Consider the following 14,341-nt stretch of genomic DNA (forward strand, 5'->3'; position numbering starts at 1 on the left):
GTTATCTATTTGCCATCTTTCCATCTTTTACTTTTGTGCACTAATTTCTATGAATTTCCCTCTTATAACTACTTTTGCCATGTTCCATAGATTATGGAAACTTGTGTACTCATTATCACTTGTTTTCATAAATTTTTTGATTTTAGGCTTAATTTCTTCAGCAGTGAAAAAGTCATTCAGAATTAGGCTGTTCACTTTCCATGTGTTTGTTGAACAGGGTTTTTTTTTTTTTTTCCATTTAACTTGTTTTAATGTTTCTTCACAAATGGTGAAAAATACTAAAGTACAGACAAGGAATAATCATAATGTTGTGACCAACATTATAAATATGAAATTATAAATTTAAAACATTTTCTGGTTTAAAAAGTAAATCTGGTAGTCAATGGAGCTCTGCGGGATCTTTGCGCCTAGTAGGGCTGGTCTCTGCACTCCTGACGGTGCTCACCTTTATCCATTTTTCCAGGTCCTCCACGTCCACCTCGTCTTCCTCCCATCTGCTCCATCAAAGGTCCAGGGGGCCCACCAGGGCCACCACGTCTTCCTCCACCAAAGCCACCTCGGTCCATGCCCCGGCCACCGCGGAAGCCACCTCTGTCACCACCCCCCAGGGCCACCTCTGAACATCCCCCCAGGGCCACCATGATCCATGAGGCTACCTCTTCCTCCCCTCATGCTACCAGGGCCGCCTCTTCCACAATCTCCACCCAGGGGTGGGAAGGGTGGTGGGAGGAAGCCTTCAGGCTTCGGGGCCTTACACTGGTTGCATTCTGTCCTCCAGGTGAAGTTCTGGTTTCCACAACCCAAATTGGGACACTGCCAGTCGCCGGCTCGATGCTGGACGTTTCCTCCTCCAGAGGGGTTCCCTCGGGAACCTCGGGGCCCTCATGCGACCCATGGAACCTCCAGGACCTCCTGGGCCCCCTGAACCTCCATGGAGCGGGGGCGGCATCCCTCTGCCCTCATGGGGTGGCATTCCACCTCTCATGCTGTTCATTGGAGGCTTCTTCCAGGCAAGAGAGACTTTAAGTTTGCTGCCTTGAAAATCTTTCCCATCAAACCACTCCACAGCAGCCTTGGCGGTCAGTGGGTCTTCATTGGATACTGTGGCATCACCTTTGGGTTTTCCTGTCTCCTTGTCCAGGTAGATGTGGATAATGGGCTGCCCAGTTCATCTTAACCACACCACATTGTTTAAAGAAGTCTACCAGATCATCTAGAGTCACATTGTCATTTAATCCTTGTACATAAATTGCACTGTTGTTAGGGTCTTCATCCAGATCTATGGGTGGGCCTAGATCAAGATCTGGTCCTTCATCCATGGGTCCACCAGGCTTATTGAAGCCACCTCGCTCTCCAGCGCTGCCCATTCCACCGCGTCCTCCTCCCCGCCCACCTCTGCTCATGCCTCCATGATCAAATCCCCCTCTTCCCCTGTCCCGGTTATCAGGGCCACTCATGCTCCAGTTCTCTCCTGGTCCAGAAAATCCTCCAGACTCCTGCCCATAAACACCTATACTACTGGGGTGATCCTGTCGGAATGAACTCTGCTGCCCGTAGCTGCTGCTCTGTTGGCCATATTGACTTGGAGCCTGGCTGTAGGATCCAGTTTTTTTTTTGGGGGGGGTGGCTAGTGGGAGGGTGGGGGCGCTCGCAGCGGTGGCTGCAGGCTGCTGCCCATAGGCTGGGTAAGCAGGCTGGGTGCCATACGCAGACTGAGCCGCATAGGAGGCCTGGGTGGTGGTGACTGTAGCAGTGGTGGTATCATAAGCACCAGTGCCGTACCCCTGGACAGGCTGGCTGTATGCTTGGGGGGCAGTTGGAGTAGTATAACCAGTAGGAGGCTGTCCATAAGAAGTTGCATAGGCGGTCTGCCCATAAGTTGCAGTGGTCTGAGCCTGGGTATAGCTGACATCAGTGGGCTGCCATAGGTTCCATAGCTTTGTTGCCTATAAGCCTGGGTGGACTGTGCATATCCTTGAGTGGACTGGGTGGTGTAAGCACTGTAGCCCTGCTGGGCTGCAGCTTGTTTGTAGGTACTGTAATCCGTGGATGCCATTTTCTCTCTTTCCTCCTCGTTCTCTCAACGTCCGTCCAACAGGGTTTTTCTTGATATTAATCTTGAGTTTAATTCCATCATGGTCATAGAAAATGCTGGATATATTTTCTATGCCTTTGAATCTGTAAGGGCTTGATTTGTGTCCTAACATATGGTCAGTCTTTGAAAAGGTTCCATGCTGGGGTGAGAAAAATGTATATTTTGTGGACTTAGGTTGGAAAATTCTATAGATATCTATCAAGCCCATTCAATTTATCATATCAATTAGGTCCTGTATCTCTCTATTTATTTTTTGCCTAGATGATCTGTCAAAGGGAGCTAATGGGGTGTTTAGATCCCCAACAATTACAGTGTTTCTCCCAATCTCTCCTTTTAGGTCCAGCATTCTTTCCTTCACATATTTAAGTGCTCCTGAGTTGGGTGGATAGATATTTATAAGCGTTATGTCTTTTTGCTGGATTATACCATTTACTATTATATAATGTCCTTCTTTGTCTCTTCTAACAGTCTTTGACTTGAAGCCTATTTTGCTGAAATAAAAATCGGCCAGTCTGTGTCTTTTAAATGGAGAATTTAATCCATTGACATTCAATGTGTTTATAGATATTTCCAAACCTGTTCCTATCATGAAGTGAGCCATTTTTTTGGTTGCTTTTTGTTGTTTTATAACTGTCTATCTGACTTTTTAGTTTTCTTGGTATAGCACTCCCTTCAGATCCTCTTGAAGAGCTGGTCTGGAGTTAGTAAATTCCTCCAGGTTTTGTTTATCCGAGAATGTTTTTTTTATTTTGTTTTCCCATATGATAGATAATCTTGTTGGGTATAGTATTCTTGGTTGAAATCATTTGTCATTTGACACTTTGACTATATTTTCCCATTCTTTCCTTGCCCGCATTGTTTCCCCTGAAAAGTTCGATGTTTGCCTCTTGCCAACTTTAGTATCTTTTCTTTGTTGTTTTTGCCAATAATGTGACTATAATGTGCCTTGGAGAGGATCTTCTTGGTTGATTCTACTTGGGGACCTACTCTTGGGTCTGGATATTTGAATGCCTCTCTAAGTTTGGAAAATTTTCTTCCAGAATTTCATGGAATAAATTATCAATTCCCTTATTATTTTCTTCCTTTTCTGGGATATAAATTATCCGAATGTTGGGGCACTTGATGATACCCAGTATTCCTCATATATTATCCTCATTTTTCTTGGTTGCTTTCTCAATCATCTTGATACCTTTTTCTAGGTTGGATGTTTTGTCTTCTACATTAGAGATTCAATCTTTTGCCTGATCTAATCTACTTTTATTACTTTTAAGGGAGGTTTTGATTTCCTGTATCACATTCTTCAACTCTATAAGTTCCATCTGTTTCTTGTTTAAGGTGTCTATTTCTTCTTTCAAATCATGAAAGGACTTTCTCATCTCCTGGAGCTTATTGTCTCTTTTCTCTTCCATCTCAGTTAGTTTGGTCAATACAAATATTCTTAATTGCTTAACAGACATAGTCCATTGTATCGACTGTGGGTGATATGGGCTTGATGATTTCCCTGGGGGGGGGGGTAAGCATTTTGTTGGTTGCTCATATATCTTGAGTCTCTGTGACTGTTTCTAGTCATCTGGTGATCTATACATTCTTTCCTAACTTATTCAAGTTTTTCTCTGAGTGTTAAAAGGTGTGCAGGATTAGAAAATTGGTGACCTTTCTTCTGGTCTGCCTACCTGTTGCTCACCATTAACATGCATTGTTGTCACTGGTCTTGGGTGACCCAAATTCCTCCTTGTTTCTAAAGAGTGGTGAGCCTCCAACTGACCTAATAAGCTTCATCTCAGGAGCAAAAAAAATATCGTGTGGTGCACAACGCATGCCATGTGCTATTCCAAACTAAAATTCTGTGAGTCCAAAGGCAAGTGGGGAAGGGGCAGAGGATTAGCCATGGGTCCTGGCTGTTAGGGCCTGTAACAACAGGTAGCCTGGTGTCTGATAATGCTGCTGTCTTGAACTCGTCTCTAGATGGGGTGGGGAGGGCTACAAGTTCATCTTAAAGTCCTAAGAAACAAACCTGAAGCCCAGAGACCAGTAGGGGTGGGCATGAGCTACAGGGCCAGGCTGTTAGGGCCTCCCTGGTTCATGCTGCTGGCTTGAACCAGTCTCCAGATGGGGTGGGGAGGTATGTAACTGCATCTTAAAGTCCCATGAAACAAACCTGAAGTCCAGAGATGAGTAGGGGTGGGCATAAACTATGGGGTCCGGTCATTAGGGTCTCCAGTTCTTTTTTTGTTAATTAAATAAAAAGTAAAAGCCATATGGCGTGCATGTGCACCACGTGAAATCACTAGATCTCAGCTCTCATGGCAGACTCAGTCTTCTTCTGGCCTATCCTTTCTGTTTGCTTAGATGGGAGAGGGAAAGGGGAGGGGCATATTACCGAGATAAAGGAGGATTTCAGAGCCAAGGAAAAAACCTTACCTTAAACAATTAAAAAAAAGAAATTTTTAATAAATGAAAAGACAGAGACAGAGAGAAAGATACAGGGGCTCTACCAGGGTAAATTCTCAACAGAACATCTTCATTGCCTTATCTCTGAAAGCACTAGATCTCAGATCTCATGGTAGACTCAGTCTTCTTCTGGCTTGCCCTTTCTGTTTGCCTTATCTCTGAAATCTCTAGATCTCAGCTCTCATGGTGGACACAATCTTCTCCCAGCCTGTCATTACTGTTTGCCTAGATGAAAGTGGGAAAGGGAAGGAGATTATTACCAAGATAAATGAAGATTTCAGAGCCAAGAAAAAAAATCTTTATCTTAAACAATTTTTAAAAAGAAAAATTAACTAAATGAAAAGACAGAGACAGAAAGACAGAAAGAGTCATAGAAAAGCAGAGAGAAAGATACAGGGGATCAACCAGGGATAATTGTGAGCAGAATATCTTCACTGCCTTATCTCTGAAATCACTAGATCTTAGCTCACATGGTGGACTCAGTCTTCTTCTGGCCTGCCCTTTCTGTTTGAGTAGATGGGAGAGGGAAAGGGGAGGGGATTATTACCAGGATAAAGGAGAATTTCAAAGCCAAGAAAAAACTTTACCTTAAACAATTTTAAGAAAGAAAAATTAAATAAATGAATAGATAGAGATAGAGAGACAGAGAGACAGAGAGAAGGATACAGGGGCTCTCCTGGGGTAAATTCTCAGCAGAACATCTTCATTGCCTTATCTCTGAAATCACTAGATCTCAGACCCCATGGCAGACTCAGTCTTCTTCTGGCCTGCCTTTTCTGTTTGCCTAGTTGGGAGAGGAAAAAGGGGGGGGGCGGGGAGGAGGATTATTACCAAGATAAAGGAGGATTTCAGAGCCAAGAAAAAACTTTACCGTAAACAATTTTTAAAAAAGAAAAATTACTTGTGGGACACAGATAAGATTTATTATCCGTTGATGAGGATGTGTACGGTGATCTCAACTGGGCTTGACTGAGGTATATATCATGGTGAGTAAAGCCTCTGCACAATCTAAATGATGTATAACAATTTAATGTATGAATAATAATAAAAAATAAGTTAAATAAATTACAAAAGAACATGTCTTAGAAAAAAAGAAAAATCACATAAATGAAAAAACAGAGACAGAGAGATATAAAGAGACAGAAATAGACAGAGAGAAGGATACAGGGCCTCTACTAGGGTAATTCTCAGCAGAATATCTTCATTGCCTTATCTTTGAAATCACTAAGTCTCAGTTCTCATGGAGGACTCAGTCTTCCTCTGGCCTGCTCTTTCTGTTTGCCTAGATGGGAGAGGGAAAGAAAGGGGAGGTGATTATTACCAAGATAAAGGAGGACTTCAGAGCCAAGAAAAAACTTTAAACAATTAAAAAAAAAACAAAAAATAAATAAATGAAAAGACAGAGACAGAGAAAACAAAAAAGACAGAGAGAGACAGAGAAGCATACAGGAGCTTTATTAGTGTAAATTCTCAGCAGAATATCTTCAGTGCGTTATCTCTGAAATCACAAGATCTCAGTTCTCACAGTGGACTCAGTCTTCTTCTGACCTGCCCTTTCTGTTTTCCAGGGTAAATTCTCAGCAGAACATCTTCATTGCCTTATCTTTGAAATCACTACATCTCAGCTCTCATGGTGACTATGAGCTGTCATTCTACTCAAACTATTTGTAGAGATCCAAAAGGAATGAACCCTTCCAAATTAATTATATGAAGCCTCCATTACACTCATTACCCTCATTTCCAAATCAAATAAGGATAGGAAAAAGGAAAACTACAGACCTATATCTCTGATGAATATTGATGCAAAAATTCTCTACAAGATACTTGCAAACTGTATCCAACAGCATATAAAAAAAGATTGTTCATCACAAGTAAGTAGGCTTTATTCCAGGGATGCAAGGTTGGTTCAACATATGCAAAGCCATAAATGTAATACATGATATTAACAGAAAGAAATAAAACCATGATTATTTCAATTGCTGCAGAAAAAGCATTTGACAAAATTCAACGTTCCTTCAAGATGAAGACTCGGTAAAGTCAGCATAGAAGCATCTTTTCTCAGCATAATAAAAGTCATCTATGAGGGAACCAGCAGTTAGCGTAATGGCTATGTCGCTGGACTCCCACATAGTTGACCGCGGTTCGCGTCCCGGACCTGGTGGCTTAAAATTCACACTGGGTGTGTGTGTGTGTGTGTCCAAGATCCCAAGAGGAGAATGGAGGAGAAGAGATTGCAGCGTGACCATCCCCTCTGGGGGGTGATTTCTTGCTTTCTGTCTCTATGTCTCTCTCTATCTGGCTGGCGAGTGCACATGACCTAAAGTGAAAACCTCTCAAAAAAAAAAAGTCATCTGTGAGAAACCTATAGTTAACATTATAGTGAATGTGGAAAAGCTGAAGCTTTTCCTCTGAAAACAGGTACAAGACAAGGCTGCTCATTCTCTCCACTCCTATTCAGTATAGTACTGGAAATTCTAGCCAAATGATCAGACAAGAGAATGAAATGAAAGGCATTATTATAGGGAATGAAGAGTTGAAATTACCTCTGTTTGCAGATGACATGATTGTATACATAGAAGACCCAATATTATGCACAAACGAAAACTTCTGGAAGTAATAAATGCATACACTAAAGTGACAGGATACAAAATTAACTTACAAATATTGAGAGCATTTCTATATACAAACAACTAGCAGAAAGAGGCAGAATTGAAGAAAGTAATCTCATTTACCATAGCCAGAAAAAGTATAAGATACCCAGTAATAAAACTAACTAAGGAAGGAAATCTATGAAAATCTTTAAAAAGAAATTGAAAATGACACAAAGAAGTGGAAGGACATCCCCTGTTCCTGTATTGGGAGAATTAATATAATCAAAATGGCAATCTTATCCAAATTAATCTATATGTTTAATGTGATTCCTATAAAATTACAAGAGATATTCTTCACAGATCTAGAAAAGGCAACCATAGAATTCATCTAGAACCTTACAAGTCTCCATATTGCCAAAGCAATTTTACACAAAAGGAGTGGAGTAGATGGTATCTCAGTTTCTGACCTCAAATTATATTACAAAGCTGTGATAGTCAAAACAGCATGGTATTGGCACAGAAGCAGACATGAGGACCAATAGAACAGAGTAGAGATCCCAGGAAAAAAACTCCAAAACATACAGCCAACTGATCTTTGACAAAGGGTACCAGTTAATCCAGTGGGAAAAGGAAAACATCATTAGCAAATGGTGTTGGAAAAAGTGTATCCACCTGCACAAAGATGAATCTGAACCCCTGTCACCATGAACAAAAATATACTCAAAGTGTATCAAAGATCTAAATCTAAGACCTCAAACTATAAAACTACTGGTGGAAAACACTGGGGATACTCTGAGAGATATTGGGTAGGAAAAGACTTCTTAAGCAAGACCCCCAAAACACAGGCAATAATTCCAAAATAGACAAGTGAGATTATATCAGATTAAGAAGTTTCTGCACAACAAAGAACACAGTAATTAATGTGAATTGACAATCCTTAGAGAGGGAGAAAATATTTGTAAACTATGCATCAGATAAGAGATCGATAAACAGAATGCACAGGGAACTCAAGTGGCTTACATGGAATAAAATTATTAACCCAATTAAAAAGTGGAAAAATGAACTGAAAAAAACAACTCTCTAAGGAAGACATATGAACAGCCATAAAACATATGAAAAAATGCTTCATAAGGGAGATGCAGATTAAAAATCACAATAAGATACCACTTAACCCCTGTCAGAATAGCAAAGATTAAAAAAAAAATGACAAGTGCTGGTGAGAATGTGGTGAAAGGAGAACTCTCCTACACTGTTGGTGGGAATGTAAATTGATACAACCACTGTGGAGAAAAATATGAAGGTTCCTCAAAGACCTTCAATTAAAACTACCATACAATCCAACGATTCCACTCCTAGTTATTTACCCAAAGGACAGGAGAATGGTCAGTTGGAAAAACACTTCCACATCTATATTTATTGTGGCATTATTCATGATTGCTAAGACATGGAACCAATCCAAATGTCCATGAACAGATGAATGAGTTGAAAAATTGTGGCACATATACTCCATGGAATACTATTCAGCCATAAAAAACAAGTCCCTGACATTTGATAGAAAGTGGATGAATATGGAAGATTTATTGCTGTAAAGCAAGTCAGGCTATGAAAGAGAGACATTGTCTCCACTTAACATATACTGAATGTCTGCACTCTATGGTAGAGACTGAAAGACAGGAGAACATAAAAACATTGAAAATTGTTATGGACTCTAGGGACAAAGTGTTAGGAGAATGGGAGAGGGGAAGAGTGTAAGAAAGGAAAATTGGGGGGGGAATAGATAGGTAAGACATTTGTGGGACAAAGATATGGTTTATTATCTGTTGATGATGACATGTATAGTATTCTCAGCTGGGATGGACTGGGGTATATATCATGCTGGGTAAAGTCTCTTTACAATCTAAATGATTTATAGTGATTGAATGTATAAATAATAACAATAATAATTGTATAACCTATTTAGATTAATTAATATTTTGTGAATCAATACAATATGAAAAAAAATGAACATTGGAGTAGGCAAAGACTTCTTGAATAAGACCCCCAAACCCCAGGTAATAATTCCAGAAATAGACACATCAGATTACATCATATTAAAAAGATTCTGCACAGCAAAAAGAAGCAATAATTGGATTACATCAGATTAAAAAGCTTCTGCACAGCAAAAAGAAGCAATAATTGGAGTGAGGACCTTTAGAGTGGAAGAATGTATTTACAATATTTATATATATAAACACTGATGCCATTCTGGGTTCTCATTTATAACTGAGTTATACTTGAATTCTAAATCACTTTATGTTTTACATTCTCCAGATATCTCAGTGTTAAATTTATGAGACCTGTTTCAACTGTTGTTTTCCACAATAATCATTACAGATGGCATCTTTCATGTCTATATTTTTAAAAGACAGATATATTGAAAGTCAAGTGCTATAAAAAAGTATTCTACATGAACAGAACCAAAAAAAGGGCTATTGTCTCAATACAAATATCTAACAAAATAGACTTTAAGTTACAAACTGTTAAAAGAGACAAAGAGTTTCCCCTGTGTTTTATAGTTAGAGGTCTTAGGTTTAAATCTTTGATTCATTTTTAGTTTATTTTTGTTAATGGTGAGAAAGAGGTGGTCCACTTTCATCCTTCTGCAGGTGTATACCCAGTTTTTCCAGCACCATTTGCTAAAGAGATTTTCTTTTCCCCACTGAATTGTCTAGAAGGTATAAAATCATAAAGAGCAACTGTGGATACTAGTGTGGGAGAAGGGTGGGAAATGGGGGAGGATGAGAGGGAGGGAATCAAGGGGAAAAAGAATGAACCAAAATATTTAAGAGACCCCATAATAGAAAATTATCTGCCGATGATAACGTGTATAGGAATAATTTTGACTGTATTAATAATATAGTGTATTCATGCTGGGAAAACTCATTTTGTATGCTGTAATGATATACGTGATTAGGTATAAAATTAATAATAATGATAACAATAAAAAAGAGATACAGTGCACTATAAAGAGAGAGAGAGAGAGAGAAAGGCACTATATAGTATTAAGTCACCAGGAAGACATAACAACTACAAATATCAATGCACCTAAAATGGGAGCACTCAAATACACAAAAGAAATACTCCTAGATCTTAAGAGGGAGATAGACTGAACACACTAATTGAAGATTTCAACACCCACTGTCTCCACTGGATAGGTCATCTAGACAGAAAACAAACACACGAGCTGAATGATAACATAAGTTAAATGGACCTGACAGACATTTGTAGAACATTTCACTCAACTATTAAGTACAATACAAAAATGTTCCAGCCCCACCTGGAACATTTTTGAAGAATGGCCACATAATAGGACACAAAACAAGTCTTTACAAATATAAAAGTATAGAAACTATAGCTAGCATATTCTCTGGCAGTGATGGAATTAAAATAAACAACAAAAAGAGCCTCCAAAAATGCACATAAACTTTGAACCTAAACAATCTACTCCTGAATGACTTCCAAACTACTGAACAAATTAAGACTGAAAATTTTAATATTTTTTTCAGACTTATTTTCCCATTTTTAAATTGAATTATTCATTTCTTTATAGGTGAGCTGCTTGAGTGCACTATACATTCTGATTATCAATCTCTTGTCTGAGAAATAATGTGCAAATATTTTCTCTCATTCTGAGGGTTGTTTTTGAACTCTATTATTTCCTTTGATGTGAAGAAGTTTTTAACTAGATAGAATATCACTTGTCTATTTTTTAGATTATTGTCTGTGTTTTCTTTTGGGGAGGGTGGTCTTATTTAACAAAAAAGTTGCCTTTTCTAAACTCTTAAAGAGTTTCCTCTAAGTTTTCTACCAGTACTTTTTTTTTAAACATTCATTCACTGTATGTCATTACAGCCTACAGAATGAATTTTCCTATCCAGAATACACTATATTCAGTCAAAGATTACCATGAATATTACCTTCAATAGATAATTTCTCATTTTTGTGCTTCTTAAATATTTTGTTTCTTTCTTTTTCCCCCTTGAATTCCTCCCTCTATCCCTTCCCCTTTTCTCATCCCCCCTCTCACACTGTCTCTGGTATCCACATTTGCTCTCCATGCATTTATACTGTCCACTATTTTAGTTTCTGCCATTGAGTGCAAACATTCAGTATATATTAAGTTGGGATGTACTATGCCTCTTTCATAGTTTGGCTTGCTTCACTTACCAGTAAATAATTTGTATTTTGTCCATTTTCTAGAAAATGCTATGGTCTCATTGTTTTGTATGGCTGAGAAATTACATAATGTATATGTGCCACACTTTTTCAATCCATTTGTCTATTCATGGACATTTGGATTGGTTCAATGTCCTAGCAATAGTGAATAATGCCACAGTAAACATGGGTGTGCAAGTACATTTCTAACTGAGTGCATTCCTATCCTTTGGGTAGATACCCAGGGGTGGAATTAGGATCATATGGTATTTCTATTTGTAGGTCTTTGAGGAATTTCCATATTGTTCTTCACAGTGGCTGTACTAATTTATATTCACACCAACAGTGTAGGAGTTACCATTTCTCCACAGCCTCACCAGCACTTATCATTTTTTAATCTTAACCATTCTGACGGGGATTAGATGGTATATTATTGTTGTTTTAAACTGCATCTCCCTGTGATAAGGAATGTTGAGTGTTTTTTTTTTTTCATATACTTTTGGTCATTTGTATGTCTTTCTTAGAGAGTTGTTTGTTCAGCTCATTTGCTCATCTTTTAATTGGACTGATATATATGTTTTTTGAGTGGTGAGCTTTTTGAGTTTCTTGTATATTCTGGTTATTAGTCCCTTATCTGAAGCTTAGTTTGCAACTATATTCTCCCATTGTGAGGGGTGTTGATTCACTCTAATCAATGTTTCTTTTGTTGTGAAGATACTTTTTTACCTGATGCAATCCCACTTGTCTATTTTGTCTTATTTAAATAGTCTTTGACTACTTTGAGGTCTCCAAGAGTTCCCCCAGTGTTTTCCACCAGTATTTTAATACTTTGAGGACTTAAGTTTAGATCTTTGATCCATTTTGAGTTGATTTTTTTTATGGTAAGAGATAGGAGTCCAGTTTTATCTCTCTGCATGTGGATACCTAGTTTTTCTAGCACCACTTGCTGAAGAGATTTCCTTTCTCCACTGGGTTATCTGGTGCCCTTCATCAAAAATCAGTTGACTACATGTTTTGGGGTTTATTTCTGGGGTATCTATTCTGTTCCATTGGTCTACATGCCTATTTTTGGCCAATACCATGCTGTTTTGGTAATCACTGCTTTATATATTATATTTTGGGGTCAGGAAGTGAGATGTCTCCTACTCCACTCTTCTTGTGCAGTTTTACTTTGGCAATATGTGATCTGTTATTATTTCAGACAAATTTTGTGATTACTTTTTCTTAGTCTGTGAAGAATGTCCCTGGGGCACAAGGTTCACCTACAGGTCTCTGTCCAGCAAGAGATATTGAGGGAGGGTCATCTCTGACCCTCACCCCACTTCCAGACTCCCCAACCCAAGACTCCACCTCCTGTGTAGGTAGATAGAATTTTTCTGCAGCTTTTTTTCTTGTAGACCCTCTATTCTCTTGTTAATTCCTAGCTCTGCCTCTTTTCACAGACTGCCCTTTCCTGGCAGAAAGCACAAGGTCCACCTACAGGCCTCTGGTGTAATCACGCACCGCGTGGGCAGCGCGTGACTTTTTCTTTATTTTCCTCAGTTGTCTTTCATTTCATTTCATATTACCCTCTCTTCTTCATTATTTCCCTGCCAGAGGGACTAGATAGGTCTAGAATCAGATGTCTGACATTCCTTAGTAAGGTAAGAGTCTCTGGGGTCCTCCCTTGTACTGATCCACCAGTGAGAATGGAGATACTGCTTTTTAGACACCTCAGTAGAGTTACCCTCTTGAGAGAACATTGGTAAAAACAACAGAAGAGAGATTTCAGCAAACATCTATTGCCAGCCAAAAGGAAACACTCTTACTCCTAGTGGGAGAAACGTTCCCCCAAGAGGTTTACAAAAGGGAATAAATCTTCCAATGGCTAGAAGTAGAAAAAGAGCCTCAGGTGTGAATAAACAAGGAAATATATCTTCAACAAAAGAAAACTCCCTTCCATGTCTTGTAAATATGGAGGACATTACCAAAATGACAGGCAAAGAATTTTGAACATTTATGGTGACAAAATTCTGTGAATTGGAACGGAAAAGAGACAACAAACTGCAAGAAATTAAGAAGTCCTTCAGATAGAGACTATAATACAGGAAATCAAAAACTCTCTGGAAACTATTAAGAGCCAATTAGACCATGCTGAAGATCAAATCTCCGATGTAGAAGATAAAAACCTCTAACCTAGAAAAAAACACCAAAAAGATAAAGTAACAACAACAACAAAAAAACCCACGAGGATAATATACGAGAAATACTAGACTCCATTAGACGCCCAAACATCAGGATAATTGGCATCCCAGAAGGTGAAGAAACTAATAGCAGAATGGAAAATCTATTCCATGAAATCCTGGAACAAAATTTCACAAGTCTAGAAAGGCACTCAACCATCCAGACCCAAGAAATGCAAAGGACCCCAAATAGAATCAACCTCAGAAGATCTTCCCCAAGGCACATCTTAGCCAGGCTGTCTAACACCACAGATAAAGACATGATACTAAAACTGGCAAGAGAGAAACAAGAAGTAACTTACAAAGGCCATCCCATCAGACTACCACCCCATCACGATAACACCGGACATCTCATCGGAAACAATGCAAGAAAAGAAAGAATGGGAAGATGTATTGAAAGTGTTAAGAGAGAAACAATTTCAGCTGACTATTATATCCTGCAAGATTTTCCTTCATATAGGAAAAAAAGGTTAAAATCCTCTCAGACAAACAAAACCTGAAAGAATTTGCCAACACCAGACCAGATCTTCAAGAAACCCTGAAGAAAGTACTGTTCCAGGAAAACTAAAGAATCAACAGCCAGAAACAAATAAATAACAGGTAACTAAGACAATGGCTAACTTAAATGTCAGTACAGATCCTGCAACATCGATAATAACATTGAATGGTAATGGTTTAAATTCTCCAATCAAGAGACACAGACTGGCTGAAAGGATAAAACAACAGAAACCCTCTATCTGTTGCCTACAGGAAACCCACCTCATGGAGAAAGACATACATAGACTGAA

The 14,341-nt window shown here is 38.9% G+C and overlaps 1 pseudogene; it reads right to left on the reverse strand.

The window, feature by feature from the left end:
• Positions 1–378: 378 nt before the first annotated feature.
• LOC102489487 (RNA-binding protein EWS pseudogene) lies at positions 379–2,086 on the reverse strand (annotated as a pseudogene).
• Positions 2,087–14,341: the final 12,255 nt, after the last annotated feature.

The sequence above is a fragment of the Tupaia chinensis genome, unplaced genomic scaffold, assembly GCF_000334495.1.
Source record: "Tupaia chinensis unplaced genomic scaffold, TupChi_1.0 Scaffold144311_1, whole genome shotgun sequence".
Taxonomy (NCBI): domain Eukaryota; kingdom Metazoa; phylum Chordata; class Mammalia; order Scandentia; family Tupaiidae; genus Tupaia; species Tupaia belangeri.